Source organism: Anomaloglossus baeobatrachus, chromosome 4, assembly GCF_048569485.1.
Source record: "Anomaloglossus baeobatrachus isolate aAnoBae1 chromosome 4, aAnoBae1.hap1, whole genome shotgun sequence".
Classification (NCBI taxonomy): domain Eukaryota; kingdom Metazoa; phylum Chordata; class Amphibia; order Anura; family Aromobatidae; genus Anomaloglossus; species Anomaloglossus baeobatrachus.
In genome coordinates this window covers 299,500,720-299,521,896 of record NC_134356.1, presented here as the reverse complement: position 1 = coordinate 299,521,896, position 21,177 = coordinate 299,500,720, and the positions used below count along the sequence as shown (strand labels likewise).

At 53.6% G+C, this 21,177-nt stretch overlaps 1 protein-coding gene across 3 annotated transcripts in view; it reads left to right on the top strand.

The window, feature by feature from the left end:
* PPP1R12A (protein phosphatase 1 regulatory subunit 12A) overlaps positions 1-21,177 on the top strand; it is a 234,743-nt gene that overhangs the window by 121,852 nt on the left and 91,714 nt on the right. The window lies entirely within an intron of this gene.

Genomic DNA, 21,177 nt, shown 5'->3' with positions numbered 1-21,177 from the left:
GCGCTCTCACATGCCGGCGGCCGGGCGCTCAGCTGAGCGCTCTCACATGCCGGCGGCCGGGCGCTCAGCTGAGCGCGCTCACGTGCCGGCGGCCGGGCGCTCAGCTGAGCGCTCTCACGTGCCGGCGGCCGGGCGCTCAGCTGAGCGCTCTCACATGCCGGCGGCCGGGCGCTCAGCTGAGCGCGCTCACATGCCGGCGGCCGGGCGCTCAGCTGAGCGCGCTCACATGCCGGCGGCCGGGCGCTCAGCTGAGCGCGCTCTCATGCCGGCGGCCGGGCGCTCAGCTGAGCGCACTCTCATGCCGGCGGCCGGGCGCTCAGCTGAGCGCTCTCACATGCCGGCCGAAGATTAGAATTTTTTTTTTCTTTACATTTTTAAAAACCTATTTCTTTATCGTTCCTATGGGAGACCCAGACCATGGGTGTATAGCTACTGCCCCCGGAGGACACACAAAGTTACTACACTCAAAACGTGTAGCTCCTCCCTCCTAGCATATACACCCCCTTCTAGCCAGTCCTAGCCAGTTTCATGCTTTGTGTCAGGAGGATCACACACACACATGCATCCTTTTTTTGATTTTTCATTTCTTCAGCGCTCTATTGGGAGACCCAGACGATTGGGTGTATAGCACTGCCTCCGGAGGCCACACAAAGCAATTACACTAAAAAGTGTAAGGCCCCTCCCCTTCTGGCTATACACCCCCAGTGGGATCACTGGCTCACCAGTTTTCTGCTTTGTGCGAAGGAGGTCAGACATCCACGCATAGCTCCACTGTTTGTAGTCAGCAGTAGCTGCTGGCTATATCGGATGGAAGAAAAGAGGGCCCATATGGGGCCCCCAGCATGCTCCCTTCTCACCCGCGGTGGTGCTTGTAAGGTTGAGGTACCTATTGCTGGTACAGAGGCTGGAGCCCACATGCTGTTTTCCTTCCACATCCCCTGGAGGGCTCTGTGGAAGTGGGATCTTGCCGGCCCCCAAGCCCTGAGGCCGGGCTCCATCCACAGACCCAGAGAACCTGCTGGATTTGGAGCGGGAGTGCCGTTCAGGGACAAGGCCCTGCAACTTTCAGGTACTCTGTGTCCCCGGCAGGCACGGACACTCTCAAGGCTTGCTGAGCGTTATAGTGCGCCGGGGACAGTAGCGCTGTGCGCTGGGGTTAGGTCACTGCAGCTTTGCTGAGTGACGTTACATGTTGGGAACTACTGCGCCGACCGCTACTGGAGCGGCGGCGCAGCTGCGACTTGTGGTGCGCCGGGGACTTTGCGCCGACCGCGCTTTTACGGCGGCGGCGCTTCTAACTTTAGCCCCCGGCTTCTGCGGCCTAGCGCCGCTTCGTTCCCGCCCCCACCCTGTCAATCAGGGTAGGGGAGAGACGCTGCTCAATTGGCAGCGCCGAGGGCTGGAGCTTTATTTACATGCTCCAGCCCTCTCACTAGGCACAGTGGGAAGCAGGCTTCCCGCTCTTCGTCTGTATACGCCCAGGGCCCGCCCCCCCTCTCCACAAGGACGCCGGCAGCCATTACACATGCGGTCTGGCTGGGGAAAGGCAGCAGGCTCTGGGAGACCCAGACTAAAGGGATTTCGGCGACCACACACCCGCTCCTAAGCGGGCGGTAAGCTGCACTTTAGTGCTGGCCCCACTAGTGCCTCAGTGTTATATTAGTGTACTTTTTTCTTGGTACCATATATATATATAGTTGCACTGTAAGGTCGCTTCTTGGCTGGACACCCTGTACTGCTCTGAGGAGGCAGCAACATGTCATCCGCAAAACGCAAGGGTGCCAAGGCACAGGCTGTGTACACTGTTTGTACTGCATGTGGGGCTGATCTACCGGCAGGCTCCAATGACTCACATTGTGTGCAATGTTCAGTCCCAGTGGCACTTCGTCAGCCAGAGCCTATGGTGGTAGTGGCCCAGGCAGAGACGCCTGTGAACCCTGCCCCGGTGACGGGGACAGACTTTGCAGTTTTTGCTGATAAAATGTCTGTGACTATGACAAAAATCCTGGAGACCTTGCAGTCCAGGCCAGTTACTCAGACCATGGACACTGCTGTGTCTATGCTCTCCGGTCCCCCTCAGTTGGAACTAATCCGTACTTCAAGGGGGTCTCAAGCATCACAGGCTGAAGTCTCTGACTCAGATGACAGTCCCAGGCAGCCTAAGCGAGCTCGCTGGGAAAGACCCTCCACGTCATCACACTGCTCAGGGTCTCAGCGAGAAGAGTCTCTCTGTGATGAGACTGAGGACGGTGATCAGGATTCTAATCCTGAGGCCCCTCTCAATCTGGATGCCCCTGATGGTGACGCCATGGTTAATGACCTTATATCGGCAATTAATAGACTGTTGGATATTTCTCCCCCAGCCCCTTCTGCAGAGGAGGCAGCTGCACAGCAGGAGAAGTTCCATTTCCTGTATCCCAAGCGTAAATTAAGTGCTTTTTTGGACCACTCTGACTTCAGAGAATCGATCCAGAAACACGACGCTCATCCAGACAAGCGTTTCTCTAAACGTTCTAAGGATACCCGTTATCCTTTTCCCTCTGAGGTGGCCAAACGCTGGACCCAGTGTCCAAAGGTGGATCCCCCAATTTCCAAGCTTGCGGCTAGATCCATAGTCGCAGTAGAGGATGGCGCTTCACTTAAAGATGCCAACGACAGACAGATGGACCTTTGGTTGAAATCTGTCTATGAAGCTATCGGCGCGTCGTTTGCTCCAGCATTCGCGGCCGTGTGGGCACTCCAAGCTATTTCAGCTGGTTTAGCACAGGTGGATGCTATCATACATCCAGCAGTGCCGCAAGTGGCGTCCCTAACTTCGCAAATGTCTGCGTTTGCGACCTATGCTATCAATGCTGTCCTAGAATCTACGAGCCGTACCGCTATGGCGTCCGCCAATTCTGTGGTTTTGCGCAGAGCCTTGTGGTTAAAGGACTGGAAAGCAGATGCTGGTTCCAAAAAATGCTTAACCAGCTTGCCATTATCTAGAGACAGACTGTTTGGTGAGCCATTGGCTGAAATCATAAAACAGTCCAAGGGTAAGGACTCTTCCTTACCACAGCCCAGAGCAAGTAAACCTCAACAGAAAAAGTGGCAGTCGAGGTTTCGGTCCTTTCGAGGCTCGGGCAAGGCCCAATTCTCCTCGTCCAAAAGGACTCAGAAAGAACAAGGGAGCTCAGATTCCTGGCGGGCTCACTCACGCCCCAGGAAAGCAAATGGAGGAACCGCTTCCAAAGCGGCTACCTCATGACTTTCGGCCTCCTCCCTCCGCATCCTCGGTCGGTGGCAGGCTCTCCCGCTTTTGCGACATTTGGCTGTCACAGGTCAAAGACCGGTGGGTAACAGACATTTTGTCTCGCGGGTACAGAATCGAGTTCAGTTCTCGGCCTCCACTTCGGTTCTTCAGAACCTCCCCACACCCCAACCGAGCAGATGCCCTGCTGCAGGCGGTGGACTCTCTAAGAGCAGAAGGAGTCGTGATCCCTGTCCCCCCTCAGGAACGGGGGCGAGGATTTTACTCCAATCTCTTTAGGTCCAGAACAGGACGGAAGGAGCCGTCCTTTTTTGGAACCACAAAGCTGCTCAACAAGCATGTGAACGCCAGGCGGTTCCGGATGGAATCCCTCCGCTCAGTCATTGCCTCAATGTCTCAAGGAGATTTCCTAGCATCAATAGACATCAAAGATGCTTATCTCCACGTGCCGATTGCTACAGAGCACCAACGCTTTCTACGCTTCGTGATAGGAGACGACCATCTTCAGTTCGTAGCTCTGCCATTTGGTCTGGCGACAGCCCCTCGGGTGTTCACCAAGATCATGGCGGCAGTGGTAGCAGTCTTGCACTCTCACGGACACTCTGTGATCCCTTACTTGGACGATCTACTGGTCAAGGCACCCTCTCAAGAGGCATGCCAACTCAGCCTGAATGTTGCACTGGAGACTCTCCAGGCGTTCGGGTGGATCATCAACTTCCCAAAGTCAAATCTGTCACCGACCCAATCACTAACGTATCTTGGCATGGAGTTTCATACTCTCTCAGCGATAGTGAAGCTTCCGATGGACAAGCAGCGGTCTCTACAGACTGGGGTGCAGGCTCTCCTTCAAAGTCAGTCGCACTCCTTAAGACGCCTCATGCACTTCCTCGGGAAGATGGTGGCGGCAATAGAGGCGGTTCCGTTTGCGCAGTTTCATCTGCGTCCACTTCAATGGGACATTCTCCGCCAATGGGACGGGAAGTCAACATCCCTGGACAGGAAAGTCTCCCTTTCCCAGACGGCCAAAGACTCTCTGCAGTGGTGGCTTCTTCCCACCTCATTATCACAGGGAAGATCCTTCCTACCACCGTCTTGGGCGGTGGTCACGACAGACGCGAGTCTGTCAGGGTGGGGAGCAGTCTTTCTCCACCACAGGGCTCAGGGTACGTGGACTCAGCAGGAGTCCACCCTTCAGATCAATGTTCTGGAAATCAGAGCAGTGTATCTTGCCCTACTAGCCTTCCAGCAGTGGCTGGAAGGAAGGCAGATCCGAATTCAGTCGGACAACTCCACAGCGGTGGCATACATCAACCACCAAGGGGGGACACGCAGTCGGCAAGCCTTCCAGGAAGTCCGGCGGATTCTGATGTGGGTGGAAGCCACAGCCTCCACCATATCCGCAGTTCACATCCCCGGCGTAGAAAACTGGGAAGCAGACTTCCTCAGTCGCCAGGGCATGGACGCAGGGGAATGGTCCCTTCACCCAGACGTGTTTCAGGAAATCTGTCGCCGCTGGGGGGTGCCGGACGTCGACCTAATGGCGTCACGGCACAACAACAAGGTCCCAACCTTCATGGCACGGTCTCGCGATCAAAGAGCGCTGGCGGCAGACGCCCTAGTGCAAGATTGGTCGCAGTTCCGGCTCCCTTATGTGTTTCCACCTCTGGCACTCTTGCCCAGAGTGCTACGCAAGATCAGATCCGATTGCAGCCGCGTCATACTTGTCGCCCCAGACTGGCCGAGGAGGGCGTGGTATCCGGATCTGTGGCAGCTCACGGTCGGCCAACCGTGGGCACTCCCAGACCGACCAGACTTACTGTCCCAAGGGCCGTTTTTCCATCGGAATTCTGCGGCCCTGAACCTGACTGTGTGGCCATTGAGTCCTGGATCCTAGCGTCTTCAGGATTGTCCCAAGGGGTCGTTGCCACCATGAGACAGGCTAGGAAGCCCACGTCCGCTAAGATCTACCACAGAACGTGGAGGATATTCTTATCCTGGTCCTCTGCTCAGGGAGTGTCTCCCTGGCCATTTGCATTGCCTACCTTTCTTTCTTTCCTGCAATCTGGGTTAGAAAAAGGTTTGTCGCTCGGCTCCCTTAAAGGTCAGGTCTCGGCGCTATCCGTCTTTTTTCAGAGGCGTTTGGCACGCCTTCCTAAGGTGCGCACGTTCCTACAGGGGGTTTGCCATATCGTACCCCCGTACAAGCGGCCGTTAGATCCATGGGATCTGAACAGGGTACTAGTTGCCCTCCAGAAGCCGCCCTTCGAGCCTCTGAGGGAGGTTTCACTTTCTAGACTATCACAGAAAGTGGCTTTTCTGGTAGCGATCACATCTCTTCGGAGAGTGTCTGAGCTGGCAGCACTATCATCCAAGGCTCCCTTCCTGGTCTTCCACCAGGACAAGGTTGTGCTGCGCCCCATTCAGGAGTTTCTCCCGAAGGTGGTATCCTCTTTTCATCTTAATCAGGATATCTCTTTGCCTTCGTTTTGTCCTCATGCAGTTCATCGGTATGAGAAGGATTTACATTTGTTAGATCTGGTGAGAGCACTCAGAATCTACATTTCCCGCACGGCGCCCTTGCGCCGTTCGGATGCACTCTTTGTCCTTGTCGCTGGTAAGCGCAAAGGGTCGCAGGCTTCTAAGGCCACCCTGGCTCGATGGATCAAAGAACCAATTCTTGAAGCCTACCGTTCTGCTGGGCTTCCGGTTCCATCAGGGCTGAAGGCCCCTTCTACCAGAGCCGTGGGTGCATCCTGGGCATTACGACACCAGGCTACGGCTCAACAGGTGTGCCAGGCAGCTACCTGGTCGAGTCTGCACACTTTCACCAAACATTATCAGGTGCATACCTATGCTTCGGCGGACGCCAGCCTAGGTAGAAGAGTCCTGCAGGCGGCAGTTGCCTCCCCGTAGGGGAGGGCTGTCTTGCAGCTCTAACATGAGGTATTTCTTTACCCACCCAGGGACAGCTTTTGGACGTCCCAATCGTCTGGGTCTCCCAATAGAGCGCTGAAGAAGAAGGGAATTTTGTTACTTACCGTAAATTCCTTTTCTTCTAGCTCTTATTGGGAGACCCAGCACCCGCCCTGTTGTCCTTCGGGATTTTTGGTTTGTTTGCGGGTACACATGTTGTTCATGTTGAACGGTTTTCAGTTCTCCGATGTTACTCGGAGAGAATTTGTTTAAACCAGTTATTGGCTTTCCTCCTTCTTGCTTTTGCACTAAAACTGGTGAGCCAGTGATCCCACTGGGGGTGTATAGCCAGAAGGGGAGGGGCCTTACACTTTTTAGTGTAATTGCTTTGTGTGGCCTCCGGAGGCAGTGCTATACACCCAATCGTCTGGGTCTCCCAATAAGAGCTAGAAGAAAAGGAATTTACGGTAAGTAACAAAATTCCCTTCTTTTCTAAAGATTTGGAAGAAAAGCGGGTCCACTGGACTCCCGGCATGTCCCTTCTCACCCCCCTGGCGGCGGTGCTGTTAAGGTTGACTTCAGGGCAGGAGCCCTTCATGCCGCGCTCCTTCACCATCCCTTAGGGGCTCTGGCTTGAAGTTAGAGCCAACACGGTTCTCACTGCCTTGCAGGAGACCGGCCTCCATCCGCAGCCCTTTTGCAGGACCCTGCTGGACGGAGCACTGAACCCCCACCCCACCCAGGGACTGGGCCCTGCGTCTCAAAGCTAAGTATAGAGACGTTATTCAGAGGGTCCTTCTGCAATGTGGGGCACTTTTATTGGGGGGGACAGTGATTTACTTTGATAATGCTGCTTTTTACTGTGTTTCCGGCCGGTTCCACGGTTTTTACTGAGAACCGCGCCGATGATGCCTGATTGTCGGCCGCATGCATAACTCTAGGCCCCGGCTTCAGCCGCGGCCTAGTTTCGTTTCGTTCCCCTGCATGTCAGTCATGCAGGGGGACACTGCAGCGCCGCCCGCCGGCCGCTCTGCACAGGGGAGGACACTCCTTTTTGAGGAGATGATTCCCTCCCCTGTACATCTCCTTAGCCCTCCGATTCCCGCTCCTGGGTTAACCCCCGCCCCACCCCCCTCACTCTGGCGCCATTTTCTCAGCATCCTTAGTACACTGGTCGGCGCTGGCTGCTCTGCAGTGCAGAGGGAGTGAATATCTGGCTGGGGGTCCAGGCTTGGAATCCGGAGGGCACTCATATAGCGGCCTGATAAGTCACAACCTCTGGTTGTGCACTTTTATACACTCTCAGGGCATTCTGAAGGAGTTAATTCTTTATTATAGAACCTCCTCCTCAGCAGCATGTCTCACACTAGGAGCAAAGCTCCAAGGCTGTACACTACATGTTCTGCATGTAAGCTGATATTGCCTGAACCGGCACAGACCCACACTGTAATGGTTCTTATGTGGTGGTACCTCAGCCTGGAGTCTCCCCAGGCTGAACCCCTGGCTTGGGTATTCTAGACATTCTAGACAGAGCCCCCACCTCTGCAGCATGTCTCACAGAGCGAGGCTGCAGGCTGTTTTTATTGTCCACTGCAGGAGATGCGAATGAACCGAGCTCATAACCACTGTGGCCCCTCAGCTTGGAGGCTCATTAATGGTCCCTCCAGCTGCTCCAGTTTCGGTGGTTGACCCCTGGGGGAATCCTATTTCCAGGGGTCGGCTGTCCCGGCATCTGCTGAGCATGCAGCCCCCTTCTCAGGGCGTTTTCTGCTTCAGCTCGCTCAGCAAAGCTCACAAGGGACTCTCCTTCTGGGCTCAGACCCCGTCCTCCTGACAGGGAGACGCAGGGTCCCCTGTCCTCCCCGTCCCGCAGCTCCGATTACGAGCTGACTCACTGGACGAGGAGGATGTCTCTACCAGGGGCTCGGACGCTACCTTATGTACATTGATCCGTCCGTAGGTGACGCAGATGCGAATGATTGGATTGCGTCCATTATACTTGTACTGGACATCCATCCGCCTGTATCAGGGGAGTATTCCCCGCTGGCAGAAAGGCATCAGTATACCTTTAATAGGACGAGGAGTGTGTTCTTTAACCACTCCAGTTTTCAGCCCGCTGCGTCCAAGCCCACAGCCTGTCCTGCAGACCCCACAGCGGGGTTCTGCTGCCTGTCTCCCCCTCCCATCAGAGGTGGTCAAGGAGTGTACTCATTCGCCAAGGGTGGCCACTCCGGTGTCTAGACTTTCAGCCCGGATAGTTGTATCAGTGGCTGACGGCACCTCTATAAGGATCCCACGGTACATTAATTTTGTACTGGACCTCAATCAGCCGGAATTACCTTATCTAGGTGAACACAACGTGTGTTCCTTAACCACTCCAGTTTTCAGACCCCTGTCACCAGCCCAGGGTCCGCTCTGACAGTCGCTTCCCATGAAGCGTGATTCTGAGGACTGTTTCCCCTGTCCACCAATGGTGGTCAAGAAGTGGGCTCATTCACCTCAGGTGGCTCAGCCCGGACCGTTTATGTCAGTGGCTGATGGCTCCTCACTTAAGGTTTTGCGGTCCGCCCGGTTGTCCTTTTGGCCAAGTCGGTATGGGGGCGGCAGGAGCTTCGTTTTCCTCAGCTTTACAGCAGTGCGTTTTTTTTGTTCCTTCTCTGCTTCTCTGGAGGAGATGCATTCCCGCACAGGGACTCTATGCCCAAAACGGTTGCCTGAACTTCCAGACTTCAGTCTTTTCATCCTCTGCCAGGTCTGCCAGGCTGCACACCGCACGGCGGTGGTCTTGGCTACTTTCCTCGCTATCCGCCCCCTGTGGCTTCGGAGGGACCAGTTTCCTCGGAACCAACTGGATGAAATTAAGGAAGCTCTTGGCGGGGAGTGTTCTTCCTTGCCACAAACCTAAACCAGGGAACCTGTCCAGGGCAGGAATCAGTTGAGGTTTCGGTGGTTTCCGTTCCTCCATCTGATCGTCCTCTCGCTCGGCCTAGGTTCATAGAACCAAATGGCTCGAAGCTGCGTCTTCAGAAGACCGCAGGAGATGCTGCCACTGAGTCAGCTTCCTCCGAGCTATCTAGCCACGCCAACAACCTCCTTGGTCGGGGGCAGGCTCTCTCCACTTGGCGACGTAGGGTTCTAACACGTCTCCGTTCAGTGGGGGCGGGATTATATCTCCCATGGCTACAGGATGGAATTCTGTCCACCCGCCAAACAGATTTTTTCTGTCAACTCCTCCCGGCTCCAAGGCCGCCGTCTTCTTCTCACAGGCCGTGGCATTTCTTGCAGGCCAATGGAGTAATTGTACCGGTTCCCGACTGGGAACGGTTCTGAGATTTTTGCTTAAATCTATTACTAGTCCCCGAAGAAGGCGGTGCCTTCCGACCTGGATCTTTAGCTTTTCAGAGAATAGTCAGGTGTGGCATTTTCACATGGAGTCTCGGTTTTGTTCCGTGTGTTTTTCACCGGATCAATCAAGAACCCAAGGAGATTCCCTAGCAGCCATCGGCATCAGGGATGCCTATCTGCAGGAGTCAATCGCAGTTTCACACCAGCGTTGACTACGTTTTGACAATCGGAGTGGTCCAATTTGTGGCTTTTCCCTTGGGGTTAGCCACGGCCCCTCGCGTATTCTCATTGGGGCAGCTGTGCTTAAGGTCCTGCACCCCTAGGGATTTGCAGTGATCTTTTGCCCTGGACGGCCTTCTCGAGACTCTGTCGGCACTTGTGAAGCTGCTCTTAGTCGATCAGTAGTCCTGCCGCTGGCGGTCGACGTCGTTCTATCAGACACCATATACAGGTGCTGGTCAGACGGTGGCGTCAATGGGAGCGATTCCTTGCCCAGTTCCTCCTGCGTCCTCTGAGACTGGATGTTTTCCGCTGTACAAGCGAACTCCCTCCTCCCACGGGGTGGTGGCTTCGCCACTGACCAGGGGCTCGTTTCAGTGGTGGCTTCGGCCACTCTGTCTCAGGGGCGCTCCTTTCTGGCCCCGTCCCGGGTGATCCTCACCAGGATGCTAGCCTATCCGCCTTGGGAGCAGTATATCTCCACCGTGGAGCGCAGGGCGCTTGGACTCTGTCCGAATCAGCCCCCTGGATCAATGTGCTGGAAATCAGAGCTGTATTTCTAGCTCTCTAAGCCTTCACCATCTGTTGGCGGCTAGGCACATTCGAGTCCAGTCGGACAACGTGACAGCGTTTTCCTACATCAGCTTCCAGGGCGGGACACTCAGCTGCCTGGCAATCTTGGCGGCTCAACATTCTTCAGTGGACAAGGGACTCCTAGTCCACCGTATCCGCAGCCCACATCCTAGATGTGAAAACTGCGAGGCAGACTTTTTCAGCTGTCCAACCGTGGTCCACAATCCTCAGGTTTTGCGGTAGACACACTGGTTCATGTTTGAGCCCAGCTTCGTCTCTTTACGTATTTCACCCTCTACCTCTTGTCCAGAGTCCTGCGCAAGATCAGTAAAGGGGGCCGTCGGGTCATTCTCATACTCCAGACTGACCCAGGCAGGCTGGGTACTCTGACCTGCTCCTTCTGTCCGTTGGGTTGCCATGGCATCTTCCGGACCGTTCAGACCTTTTCTCAAAAGGTCCGTTTTTTCTGTCAGAATTCTGAATTCTCAGAATGACGGCGTAGCTCTTGAGTCCTGGATCTTGGCGACTTCTGATATCCTTCCTGAAGTCATCTCCGCTATGACTCGAGCTCCAAAGTGTCCTTTGACCTTTTTGGCCTTGCCGACGCTCCTGTCCCTTCCACAGTCCGGTCTACAGCTAGGACTATCCCTCATTAAGGGACAGGTCTCGGCTCTGTCAGTATGTGCCAGCGGCGTATTGTTCGGCTGGCTCCGGTGCGCTCCTTTAAGGGCGCATCTCACATCATTCCGCCTTTCCGGCGGCCTATGGAGCCCCGGGACCTTAATCCGGTCCTCCCGGTTCCCGGAAACCCCCCTTTGCGCCTCTTAGGGAGGTTTCTTTGTTTCATCTTTCACAGAAAGTAGTCTTTCTAGTGGCTATATTTTCCCGCCAGAGAGTTCTGGCTGCACTCTCTCGGAGTCACCCCCTTTTTTTGGTCTTTTGCATCAAGACAAGGTGGTCTTCGTCCGACTCCGGATTTTTTTCCCTAAGGTGGTTACTGCTTCCACCTTATCCGGGGCAATTTTCCTGCCTTCCTTTTGTCCGGCTCCTGTTCATCGCTTGAGGAAGCGTTGCATATCCTGGATCTGGTGCGGGCGTTCCGGATCTATGTGTCTCGCACCGCCGTTATTAGGCGGTGCACCTCTCTCTGGTGCTGACTGCTAGTCAGCGTAGCGGTCTCTCGGCATCTAAGCCGACCCTGGTTCGTTGGCTTAGGTCGGCCATTTCCGAGACCTACAAGTGTACTCAAGTGCCTTCCCCGCCGGGGATCAGAGCACATTTGATCAGACCTGTCGGCGCCTTTTTGGGCTTTCAGGCACCAGGTTACGGCTCAGTAGGTCTGTCAGACTGCAGCTCGAATTAGTCTGCATACTTTTTCGAAGCACTACCCAAGGCATGCTCATGCTTTGGCAGACGCGGGCTTGGACAGACGCATTTCTTTGTCGCTCCATTGGGAGACCCAGACAATTGGGTGTATAGCTATTGCCTCTGGAGGCCACACAAAGTATTACACTTAAAAGTGTAAGGCCCCTCCCCTTCTGGCTATACACCCCCAGTGGGATCACTGGCTCACCAGTTTTGTGCTTTGTGCGAAGGAGGCAACACATCCACGCATAGCTCCACTTTTTAGTCAGCAGCAGCTGCTGACTATGTCGGATGGAAGAAAAGAGGACACATATAGTGTCCCCAGCATGCTCCCTTCTCACCCCACTGTATGTCGGAGGTGTTTGTAAGGTTGAGGTACCCATTGCGGGTACGGCGGCAGGAGCCCACATGCTGATTCCTTCCCCATCCCTTTTTACAGGGCTCTGGGTGAAGTGGGATTTACCGGTCTCCAGGCACTGAGACCGTGCTCCATCTACAGCCCCTGGAGAAGATGCTGGATGGAGCGGAGTACACAGGGACATGGCCCTGCTTCCTCAAGGTACTCTGTGTCCCCGTGCATTTGGCGCTCACACCGCAGCATGCTGGGTGTTGTAGTGCGCCGGGGGACATCAGCGCTGCGGCGCCTGTGCCATAGCCTCATTCAGCTTAGCTGAAGCAGGCACACTTATGGGACTCGGCCGCGCCGGCCGCTGGGACTGCGGCACGGCTGGCACTTGTAGTGCGCCGGGGACTTCAGCGCGGCCTGCGCTTTTACGGCGGCCGCGCTGATAACTACAGTCCCCGGCTTTTGCGGCCTGCTTCCGTTCGTTCCCGCCCCCAGACCTGCCAGTCAGGAGAGGGGCGGGACGCTGCCCACGTCTAGGACTCGGGGGCGCCGGCCGCTGGAACAGCGGCGCGGCTGGCACTTGTAGTGCGCCGGGGACTTCAGCGCGGCCCGCGCTTTTACGGCGGCCGCGCTGATAACTCGAGTCCCCGGCTTTTGCGGCCTGCTTTAGTTCGTTCCCGCCCCCAGACCTGCCAGTCAGGAGAGGGGCGGGACGCTGGCCACTTCTAGGGCGGTCGCGCCGGCCGCTGGGACTGCGGCGCGGCTGGCACTTGTGGTGCGCCGGGGACTTCAGCGCGGCCCGCGCTTTTACGGCGGCCGCGCTGTTAACTCGAGTCCCCGGCTTCTGGGCCTAGTCTCCCTTCGTTTCCGCCCACAGCCCTGACAGTCAGGGTAGGGGCGTGACGCTGCATAGAGCAGAGCTGAGAGCTGGAGTATGTTTTGCATACTCCACCCCTCTCACTGTGTGCACTGTGAATCCGGATTCCCGCACTTTCTCAGGCACGCCCACGGCTTCCTTCTCTACAAGGACACCGGCAGCCATTAGTGTCAGTTTCTGTACGATACAGAAACAAGTGTGGAAGACCCTGGCATTCTGATAGTCACACAATCGCTGTAACAGGCGTTAAGCAGCACCTGTGGTGCTAACCCCACTAGTGCAGAAGTGCACTTATAGATATGCTTGTACTATATACATTGCACTGTTTGGTCGCACGTTGTATATACCCTCCTGGATTATGCGGAGGAGTTCTCAGCATATTCTCTGTGTAAAACAAAGGTGCAGAACCACATGTTTTTCTATACAGCTGGTACAGCATGTACGGCTATACGGCCGGCAGGTACATAGACTCCCATTGTATGCACTAATGGCCAGGGGATGAGGACGGTGTCTGCAGTATTTACTGACAGTTTTTCTGAGACTATGGCTATGATACTAGAAGCCTAGCAGTCCGGACATGTCTCTCACAATATGGGCACTGTTGAATCATTGATCCATGGCCCCCCTCAGTGTGAATAACTAACAGCTCCGGGAATGTCACACGCATCCCAGAGTCACGGCTCTGCACGGACGTCAGTCCCAGACAGCCTAAGTGGGCTCGCTATGAGCGGCCTCGGTTTCATCAGGGTCCTAACAGAAGGACTCGCTGTGTAATGAGGCGGAAGTAGCGGCTCAGGATTCTGATCCTGAGACCGCTCTCAATCTGGATACACCTGATTGTGACGCCATAGTAAATAATCTTATAGCGTCCATCTATAGAATGTGGGTTATTTCTCACAACTCCTCCAGTGGAGGAGTCAGCTTCACGTATTTTTCTGGACCACTCTGCCTTCAGAGAGGCAGTCCAGGAACACCACGCTTATCCAGATATGCGCTTCTCCAAACGGCTTAGGATACACGCTATCCCTGTCCCCTGACTTGGTCAAGGACTGGACCCAATGTCCCGAGCGGCATCCTCCAATCTCCAGGCTTGTAGCTAGATCCATAGTTGCAGTGGGAGATGGAACTGCAAACTCAAAGATGCCACTGACAGACAGATGGATCTCTGGTCGAAAGCCATCTATGAGGCTGTCGGCGCACCGTTGGCTCCGGCATTCTCTCCCTTGGGGCACTCCAAGCTATTTCAGCTTGTCTTACACAGATTGACACGGTTACACGTACATCTGTGCCGCAGGTGGCATCCTTAACCTCTCAAATGTCTGCATTTGTTTCTTACGCGATTCAGGTTGTCCTGGACTCTGCGAACCGTGCGGCGGTAGCCTCCGCTACTCCGTGTTTTTAAGCAGAGCCTGGTCTGCTCGTTAAGTGAATGGAAGGCAGATTCTGCTTCCAAAAAAGGTTGCCTAACCAGTTGCCTTTTTCTGCTGACCGACTGTTTGGTGAGCGTTGGATGTAACCATCAAACAGTCCAGGGGTAAGGATTCATCCTTTCCTCAGCCCGGACACAACAAACCCCAACAGAGCAAGAGGCAGTCGGGGTTTTCGGCCTTTTCGAGGCTCGGGCAGGTCCCATTTTTCCTCGTCCAAGATGGACTCAAAAGGATCAGAGGAGCTAAGATTCTTAGCGGGCTCAGTCTCGCCCAAAAAAAGCGACAGTCGGAAAACCCGCTTCCAAGGCGGCTTCCTCATGACTTGCGGCCTCGGTCGGTAGCAGGCCCTCCCGCCTTGGCGATATTTAGCTGCCATAGGTCAATGACCATTGAGTGTGAGACATTCTGTCTCACGGGTACAGGATAGAGCTCACTTCTCGTCCTCCAACTCGATTCTTCAGAATTTCTCCACCTCCCGGCCGGGCCGCTGCTCTTCTGCAAACAGGGTGCACTCTATAGGCAGAAAGAGTGATGACCCCCGTTCCTCTTCAGGAACAAGGTCACGGTTTTTACCCCAAATTCTTTGCGGTACCTATAACAACGGGCCGTTCCGTCCCGTTCTGGATCTAAAAATGCTCAGCAAGCTCGTGGACACCAGGCGGTTCCGGATGGAATCCCTCCGCCATGTCATCGCCTCAAGGTCCCAAGGATATTTCCTAGCATCATTAGGCATCAAGGATGCTTATCCACACGTGCCGATTGATCCAGAGCACTAGCGTTTCTACGCTTCGTTATAGGAGACGAACACCCTCTGTTCGTAGCTCTACCTTCCGGCTAGCGACAGTCCAACTGGTCTTCGCCAAGGTCAGGGCAGCAGTAGTCACAGTCCTGCACTCTCAGGGTCACTCTGTGGTCCCGTATTTAGACGATCTACTTGTCAAGGCACTCTCTTAGGAAACATGCCAACACTGCCCGAACGTTGCGCTGGAGACTCTCTAGAGTTTTGGGTGGATCATCAACTTTTTAAAGTCAGATCCGACCCCGACCCTATCGATAACATATCTAGGCATAGAGTTTCTTACTCTCTCAGCGATAGTGAAGCTGCCGCTAGACAAACAGCATTCACTACGGGCTGCAAGCTCTTCTTTAAGAACCAGTCGCACACATTGACACGCCTCATGCACTTCCTACGTAAGATGGTAGCAATCGAGGCAGTTCCTTTCGCGCAGTTTTACTGCGTCCACTACAATGGGACATTCTCCGCCAATGGGACGAGGAGTCGACGTCCCTCAACAGAGTCGTCGTTCTTCTCAGGCGGCCAAGGAATCTCTACGGTGGTGGCTTCTTCTCACCTCTTGGTCAAAAAGAAGGTCCTTCCTATCCCCGTCCTGGGCGATAGTTACGACAGACGCGAGTCTATCAGGGTGGGGAGCAGTTTTTCTCCACTACAGCGCTCAGGGTACGTGGACTCAGCAAGAGTCCACTCTTCAGATCAATGTTCTTGAACACAGAGCAGTGTATCTTGCCCTACAATCCTTCCAACAGCGGCTGGAAAGCAAGCATATCCGACTTCAGTCGGACAGCTCCACAGCGGTGGCATACATCAACCACCAAGGAAGAACGCGCAACCGGCAAGCCTTCCAGGAAGTCCGGCAGGTTCTGATGTGGGTGGAAGACACGGCATCCACCATATCCACAATTCACATCCCAAGTGTGGAAACTAGGAAGCTGACTTCCTAAGTCGCTGAGGTGTGGCCGAAAGAGTATGGTCTCCTCACCCGGACGGGTTTCAGGAGATCTGGCGCCGCTGACAGAGGCCGGACGTCGATCTAATGGCGTCACGGCACAACAACAATGTGCCAGCTTCATGGCACGGTTTCACAATCATCGAGCTGGCGGCAAACGCCTTAGTTCAGCATTGGTCGCAGTTCCAGCTACCTTAGGTGCCACCTCTGGCATTGTTGCCCAGAGTACTGCGCTAGATCAAGACCGACTGCGGCCGCGCCATCCTCGTCGCTACAAATTGGCCGAGGATGTTGTGGTACTCGGTTCTGTGGTGCCTCACGGTAGGCTAACCGGGGGCACTACCAGACCAATCAGACTGGCTGTCTCAAGGGCCATTCTTCCATTTGGATTCTACGGCCCTCAACCGGATGGTGTGGCATGGAGTCCTGGAACCTAGTGTCGTCAGGATTACCTCAGGACGTGGTTGCCACCATGAGACAGGCTAGCATACCAACGTCCGCCAAGATTGACACAGGACGTGGAAGATGTTCTTATCTCGGTGCTCGGCGCAGGGTGTTTCTCCCTGGCCGGTTGCATCGTCTATGTTTCCTTCCTTCCTGCAATCTAGGTAGGAAAATGGGTTGTCGCTCAGTTCCCTTTAGGGACAAGTCTCAGCGCTATCTGTATTTTTTCAGAAACGACGACTTCCTCAGGTACGCACGTTCCTACGGGGAGTTTGTCTTCTCAGCACTCCGTACAAGCGGCCGTTAGAGCCCTGAGATCTGAACAAGGTTCTAATTGCTCTCCAGATGCCGCCTTTCGAGCCTTTGAAGGATGTCTCCCTTCCCGTTTTTCACGGGAAGTGGCCTTCTAGTAACGGTCTCGTCTCTTAGGAGAGTTTCCGAGCTAGCAACGCTCTCATACAAACTCCCTTCCTGGTCCTTCACCAGGACAGGGTAGTTCTGCGTCCGGTTCCGGAATTTCTCCCTAAGGTGGTATCCCATTTTCATATCAATCAGGATATCACCTCACCTTCTTTGTGTCCTCGTCCAGTCCATCAATTTCAGAAAGATTTGCATCTGTTGGTTCTGGTGAGAGCACTCAGGTTCTACTTCCCGCATGGCGCTCCTGCGCCACCCGGATGCACTCTTTGTCCTTGTCGCTGGTCGGCGTAAACAGTCGCAAGCTTCCAGATCCACCCTTGCTCGGGGGCTCGAGGAACCAATTCTTGAAACCTACAGTTCTACTGGGCTTCTGGTTCTCTCAAGGCCGAAGGCCCATTCTACCAGAGCCGTGGGTGCATCCTGGGCATTACGGCACCAGGCTACGGCTCAGCAGGTGTGTCAGGCACCCACCTGGTCGAGTCTATTTACTTTTACCAAGCATTATCAGATGCATACCTGCGCTTCGGCAGACGCCAGCCTAGGTAGATAAGTCATTCAGGCGGCGGTTGGCCACCTGTAGGAGAGGGCCGTTTGACGGCCCTATCATGAGGTATTCTTTTACCCACCCAGGGATTGCTTTTGGACATCCCAATTGTCTGGGTCTCCCAATGGAGCGACAAAGAAGAAGGGAATTTTGTTTACTTACCGTAAATTCCTTTTCTTCTAGCTCCAATTGGGAGACCCAGCACCCGCCCTGTTTTCTCGGGGTTTTTCTGTTTTTTCGGGTACACATGTTGTTCATGTGGTATGGTTCAGTTCTCCGATGTTTCCTCGGATTGAATTGGTCTTTAAACCAGTTATTGGCTTTCCTCCTTCTTGCTTTGGCACTAAAACTGGTGAGCCAGTGATCCCACTGGGGGTGTATAGCCAGAAGGGGAGGGGCCTTACACTTTTAAGTGTAATACTTTGTGTGGCCTCCAGAGGCAATAGCTATACACCCAATTGTCTGGGTCTCCCAATTGGAGCTAGAAGAAAAGGAATTTACGGTAAGTAAACAAAATTCCCTTCTTTTCCGGCGTCTGTCGCCCATTTGTGAAGTTAGGTTTGCCTGCTTCTCAGTTGTCTGTTTATTCCCACCCATGGACTGCTTTTGAACGCCCCATGGTCTGGGTCTCCCATAGGAACGATAAAGAAAAAGAGAATTTTGTTACTTACCGTAAATTCTTTTTCTTATAGTTCCGTCATGGGAGACCCAGCACCCTCCCTATTGCCTGTTGGCAGGTTTCTTGTTCCTTGTGTCTTCACCGGCTGTTATTGTTGTAGACAGAAGTTCCGGTTCTTCCGGATTTTACTCTGTCTCTTCTTGTGGGTGGATGTCCTCCTTCAGCTTTTGCACTAAACTGGCTAGGACTGGCTAGCAGGGGGTGTATATGCTAGGAGGGAGGAGCTACATGTTTTGAGTGTAGTAACTTTGTGTGTCCTCCGGGGGAAGTAGCTATACACCCATGGTCTGGGTCTCCCATGACGGAACTATAAGAAAAAGAATTTACGGTAAGTAACAAAATTCTCTTTTTCTTTTAATCCCCCTTGAACCTGCAATTGTCTGCCTGTTCTATATACAGCAATACCACTGTTATTGTATATAGTAAAAAAAAAAAATCACTGTCTTCTATGATGTACAGCCATAGGAGTTCACATGACAAGCACCAGGGCACTTAGCTGGCTCCTGGTTGTCCATTGGCTCAGTCTGATCAGGTCACCGTGAAGCTGATGGTCACATAAACGAATATCCAGGATGGAACGCTGCTCTTATATGCTGTTGTCAGCAATTATGAGGTTAACGGCAATGGTAGGCCAGAGCGCAGATCACTGCTGTTTAGAGGCAGATGCCGGCTATATAGTATAGCCGGCATCTGCCCTGTGTGGCGCCGCTCTGCTTCTGAGCCTGACTTAATGTCTGACATGTTCCATGATGAATATATCAGTCATGGGCGCTAAGGGAGATTATTTTACTGACTTGTTTTTTTTTTGTTTTTTTTTTTTTTTGCTACTGTATTAGTCCATTTAGGGGACTTAAACCTGTGATCATCTGATCGCTTGTGCTATATACAGCAATAACAAAAACCATAGGAGGATACCAAAAAGAGATCACCTTATGAATAATATTAATCTAGAAGTCCACAAGATTTTTGCTTGAAAACTCAATAGCTATAAGAAAGGAACCAGACAAGCCCATATTCTACCCTATCTGTTTAACACTAGAACTACTGAGGTAGTCATTTTGACTACTTTGCACTATGTATTTCTATATAGGTGTCACGAGTCCAGTAGTTCTAGTGTTAATAGCCAGGATGTCAATAATATAATAATCACTGTGTGCCAATACTATAACAAAGCAATTACCAAGATTGATCAGGTAGTAAGACAATGAAGCTGCAGAATCCAAATTGAAACCTGTGAAAACCAACATACAGCAGCACCACCAGAATACAATTAATTACTTCAGAAAGGAGGCAAAAAGATAATCTGTGAAGTGAATATTTCCAACTTTCCTTCTTCTGCTATTTTCATTAGTGGTATATAGGGCGGCGTGCTCGCCACTGCTCGATCGAGCTTCGGGGTGCTTGGGTACTCGTGATGTTTGGCCGAGTATCGCAGGTGCCCAGATGTCATTCATGAAACATCACACAGGCTTGCTTCAGTGAATGATGGGAGCCAGCACCCCAGTGAGAGCCACTTGCAGTCTCCGCATAGATCTCACGGGGGGGGGGGGGGGTAAAAAAATGTTTTCAGATGTAGTGTCCCAACCCCCCTACCTTCCCTCCCTCCCAGGAAATGCTGTGTATGTGGCCGGATTGCTGAACTGGCCAATCATTGACTTCCATTACAGCCATTACTCGAGTTGAGCCCGTCCGAGCGTATCACCAGCTCCTCGACTCAAGTAACGAGCATCTTAGTCTTCACGCATCATTTTGAGTACTGAGCATTGTACTGCTCGCCCATGGATTTACGGGATAACCTCACCAAAGTATAAATGCTTTCCAGATGGTGAATAGTAGTTTGTGGAGCAGAACTCTGCTTTACAGTAATATATCAACTTTTTCTTTGTCGCTCCATTGGGAGACCCAGACAATTGGGTGTATAGCTTCTGCCTCCGGAGGCCACACAAAGTATTACACTTTAAAAAGTGTAACCCCTCCCCTCTGCCTATACACCCTTCCGTGCATCACGGGCTCCTCAGTTTTATGCTTTGTGTGGAAGGAGGCACACATCCACTCATGCATTCTCATTTTAGTTATATCGGTTGGAAGAAAAGCGGGCCCCCACGGGGCCCCCGGCATGTTCCCTTCTCACCCCACTACGTCGGCGGTGCTGTTAAGGTTGAGGTACCCATTGCGGGTACAAAGGCCAGAGCCTCATGCCGTCTCCTTCACCATCCCTTAGCGGCTCTGGGAGAAGTGGGATCCTGACCGGTCATCCATTTACTGGGACCGGGCTCCCTCCGCAGCCCCTGTGGGAATCTGCCGGACAGGAGTCTATTCATCCTCAGGGACTGGGCCCTGCATCTATAAGGTACTCTGTGTTCCCATGGGGAATGTGCATGGAGCGCCTTTTTCCCGGACGCTGCAGCAGCTGCTGATTTGTGAAGACCGGCGGACTTCCGCGCCGACCGCGCCTGCTTGTCGGCCGCGGTCTTAAATTTAGTCCCCGGCTTCAGGGGTAAGGGCGGGACGGCCGACCTGACGTCGGATGTGAGGGTCGGAGCATCCTGTAGGTTTCCTCCCCCCTCACTGATCACTGTGGGGACCCCAGATTCCCGCACTTTCCTAGCGCCGCCCACGGCTCCACTCCTCCCCTGAGAGCTCCGGCAGCCATTTTTTGGCATTCTGCCGGTGGAGGATTATCAGGGAAGAGCTCTGCAGCTCTGGGAGACCTAAGGCAGGGAATCTGGAGGACACACACTCCGCTTTTTAGCGGTCGGTAAGCCACACCGGTCACCCGGTGCTGGTCCCCCTAGGGTGCCGGAATAGATACGTATTCTGTATATATATATTTCTGTTCGGCCGGGCTGTATACCCTTTCCCATATACCCTCAGTGATCACTCTCCTAGGAGACAACAGCATGTCGTCCACAAGGAGCAAGGGCGCTAAGGCACAGGGTTTTTTTGCGTCCTGTACCTCTTGTGCGGCTGTGTTACCTGCGGGTTCCACCTACCCTCACTGTGAGCAATGCTCGACCCCTGTTTCGC